Source organism: Dipodomys merriami, unplaced genomic scaffold (assembly GCF_024711535.1).
Source record: "Dipodomys merriami isolate MVZ:Mamm:240054 unplaced genomic scaffold, mDipMer1.0.p SCAF_3, whole genome shotgun sequence".
Taxonomy (NCBI): domain Eukaryota; kingdom Metazoa; phylum Chordata; class Mammalia; order Rodentia; family Heteromyidae; genus Dipodomys; species Dipodomys merriami.
Genome location: NW_027204492.1, coordinates 48870832 through 48874878, shown reverse-complemented (window position 1 = coordinate 48874878; position 4047 = coordinate 48870832). Strand labels below are relative to the sequence as shown.

General features: G+C 35.3%; 1 non-coding gene across 1 annotated transcript; it reads left to right on the top strand.

The window, feature by feature from the left end:
* Window positions 1-706: 706 nt before the first annotated feature.
* On the top strand, window positions 707-809 carry LOC138840539 (U6 spliceosomal RNA). Its single transcript, XR_011376108.1, has one exon. It is a non-coding gene; the product is annotated as a U6 spliceosomal RNA (small nuclear RNA).
* Window positions 810-4047: the final 3238 nt, after the last annotated feature.

Genomic DNA, 4047 nt, shown 5'->3' with positions numbered 1-4047 from the left:
TGCTGAGGAATGGAACTCAGGGCCTCAGGCATGCAAGGCAAGCGCTCTACCACTGAGCCACCTTCCCAGCCCCTATTTTTTATTCTTGGTAAACAAAGCTGTAAGTAAAAATCACAGCTAAATATCACTTTAGTTCTTCCCAGTCAAGTAGTAGAAAAGTACTAAATGTTCTAATATTATACAGATTTGCTCTCAGTGTTAGCAATGGACTATCAGGAAAACTGGGTAATTATGACTCCTTCAGGAACTTCTCTGAGTATAAGTTTTAAGGTTAAACACTATACTAATTGAATACAAAAATCCCTCCCTCCCTCCCTTCCTCTCTGTCTCTCTGTCTCTGTCTTTCTGTCTGTCTCGTCTCTTTGTCTCTGTCTCTGTCTCTGTCTGTCTGTCTCTCTCTCTCACTCTCTCTCTCTGCCTCCACAAAAGATTAGATTAACTTTTTCTTTTCAGGCTTGAACTCTTGTATGAAAATTCTCTGAGGAGTATACTCTAGGAATAAGACCTCCTGCTCCAATAATTCTAATGATATACCAGTCTTCATAACCTCCATGGGTCCTTTTATAAAGTCACAATAGCTCTAACGTATCTTCACACAGCCATGTGGTTTATATAAAATTTAATAGTTTGCACTGACTTCCAAATTAATTTCCTGGGAGGTTAACTATCCATGCAATTGCATAGCTTTATATAGAAAATAACACTGGTCACTTTGGCAGCACAAATGCTAAAAATGGAGTGATACAAAGAAGATTAGGATAGTACTGTCCAAAGATGGCATGCAAATTCATGAAACAACCCTTATTTTTAAATTGACATTCTAATTGAAACCCTTTGTACAACTACTTAAAGATTAATTTAAAATAGCTACTTTGAAAGTAAAATAATAGTAGAAAAGTAATATAAAGCTGGAAATTCTTATTTTATAACCTATGAAATTAAGTCATAGATGTGGCAAACATCTATAGTCCTAGCTACCCAGAGTATATAGATAATCCATAGTTTAAGGCCAGCCTAGACAAAGGTTGTTTGATCCAGTATAAAATACAAGTTAATTTAGCAGTACACATCTGTAATCCAAGCTCATCTGTTACTCATGCAGTAGAAGGATCATGGTCTAAGGCTAACAGAGCCATACAAGGAGACCTATCTGAAATATACTAATTGGAGAAGAACTAAGTGCATGGGTCAAGTAGATATGACTTGCTTAGAAAGCGTAAGCCCTTGAATTCAAACTCAGTAACATAGGAAGAATATGTAAATATGTGTCAATTTCAACCTTCAGTGAATAAAATTCCCTGAAATGTGTAGTAAAATTGCTTCTTAGTTTCCCATTTCTTTCTTAATAACTGAAACATTGAGTATCTTTACATGCAAAGTTATGTTGAAGTAGTAAGCACTAATTGTAATCACATGCCTGGCTGTGATCAAAATAGTCATCTCAGCACTAATGATTTGCACTACCAGTTTCTTTCCTGTATATCATTATGTTAATGTCATCCTACTTACATTTCAATTAATTAACATTTTGAAATTTTTATTTAAAATTTGAAAAGGTCCCTATTAAAAATGTTTATTAAATATCCAGAAGAAAACACAAATAATTGTTCCCTTAAATCATTTTCTCTCTTTCTGAATATTTTTATTATCTCTAAGTAGTTGTACAAAGGAGTTGCCATTCAACAGAACAGTTTATGAATACAGTGCCTCTAGATAAATGTCATCCCTTTCAACATCCTCAACCACCCCTCCCAACACATCCCTTTTCTTTCTTATCTTAATTTTAGGTTATATATTGAATTTTTGCCATTTAATAAAGCAGCCTATGTGTACAAAGCATCTTGATCTGTGTCATCACTTCAACATCTTCACTTTATTTAGGCTTAATTTATGCTTAACTGTACATAGAAAGGGGTTTCATTATATTTACATATATATATATATATATATATATTCCAACACATATAACAATTATATTTAAATAACTTGTTTACACAGTTACAATGACTTCAGAGAGATTATCTTCACATGAAACAGAAAGATTAAGTATGAAAATAAACAATGCTTGATAAGAAATGTACTCATTACCCTGCCCATGCAATTGTAACCGCCCTGTATGGTATTTTCACAATAAAATATTTCACAAAAAAGAAAATAATGTGCAACTTAAAAATAAAATATCTTTCATGAGAAAAGTGTAACTTCAAATTTTTAAGTAATAGAAAAAATTTTATACAATCAATATTTCCATTATTATGAAAACACTCCAAATAAATGTAACAGGTATAGGGTTTAGTAATGGATATATGTAGAAAAATCTTTGAAAATATAACTTCAGGATATCTAAGGTTTCTTGGCAGTTTTTTTTTAATTTAATTTTATTTTATTTGAGAACATACTGTACAGAGGGGCTACAATTACATGGGCAGGATAATGCATACATTTCTTACCAAGCATTGCAGCCTCCTCCTTTGATTACACTTCACCTCCCTTCCCAGCCTCCCCCCTCCCCCCACCCAATTATACCCCCCTCCCCCCCCACACCGACATTGTAAAGTTGGTTTTGACATGGAATTTTGTACTTCTCATTGTTGCAACAGGTCCACCTGAATCCTTAAACGACTTCTTTGTCCCCATCTCCTCCACATGTTATACTGACATCAAATATAGTGAAAGCGGGGGTTACACTGTGGGGGAGGGACATACAAAGCAACAAAGAAATAATCTTATAAATGCTTTAGAAACACATGCATGAAAGAAAAAAAACATTAAAATACATATTTAAGGGTTCATTTTCCTAACATCACATTATCTGACCTTTTCCGCTTGACTCATACCTATACTAGATATTGCAAATAAGGGAAACCATGGGACCTATGCTTCTTTGAGCCTGGCTTACTTCACTTAATATAATTTTTTCCAAACCTCTCCATTTCCTAACAAATGGGGAAATGTCATTCTTTCTGATGGAGACATAGAATTCCATTGTGTATATATACCATATTTTCTGGATCCATTCATCTACTGAGGGGCATCTGGGTTGGTTCCATATCTTAGCTATGGTAAATAATGCTGCAATAAACATAGTTGTGCTGGTAGCTTTAGTGTGGTCTTGTTTGTAAACATTTGGGTAAATGCCCAAAAGTGGGATTGCTGGATCATAGGGGAGATCTATGTGAAGACTTTTGAGGAACCTCCATACTGCTTTCCAAAGTGGTTGAACAAGTTTACATTCCCACCAACAATGAAGTAAGGTTCCTTTCTGTCCACATCCCCTCCAGCATCTGTTGTTGTTAGAGTTCTTGATTTTTGCTGTTCTAACTGGAGTGAGGTAACATCTCAATGTTGTTTTTATTTGCATTTCTTTTATGGCTAGGGATGTTGAACATTTCTTCATGTGTCTATTGCCATCCTTCTTTCTTCTTTAAGTCTTTCGCCCACTTATTTATTGGGCAGTTGTTTCTTTGAGGATTTGTTGTTGGGGGGTTTAATTTTTTGAGTTCCAAGTATATTTTAGATATGAGACCCTTGTCCGTTGTATGGCTAGTAAAGATCTTCTCCCAATCGGTGGGCTTTCTATTGATCTTGCTAGCTATGTCATTTGCCCTGCAGAAGCTCTGCAACCTTATGCAATCCCATTTGTCCAACCTTTCTTTGATTTGTTGTGCTTCCTGGTCTCTATTCAGAAAATTTCGGCCTGAGCCAAGGAGACCTAGGGTTTCTCCTATTCCATCCTGTAATGTTTTCAGAGTGTCTGCTTTGAGTTCAAGGTCTTTGATCCATTTGGAGTTGATTCTGGTGCAGGGTGATATATAAGGATCTAGCTTTAGTTTTGTACATGTAGTTACCCAATTTTGCCAGCACCATTTACTGAAGAGGCTGTCTTTCTTCCATTCTATTGTTTTAGCTTCCTTATCGAAGATTAGATGGCTATAGGTCTGTAGGTTCATTTCTGGGTTTTCAATTCTATTCCATTGGTCGTGAGGTCTGTTCTTATGCCAATACCAAGCTGTTTTGATTACTATGGCTTTATAGTAGAGTTTGAAA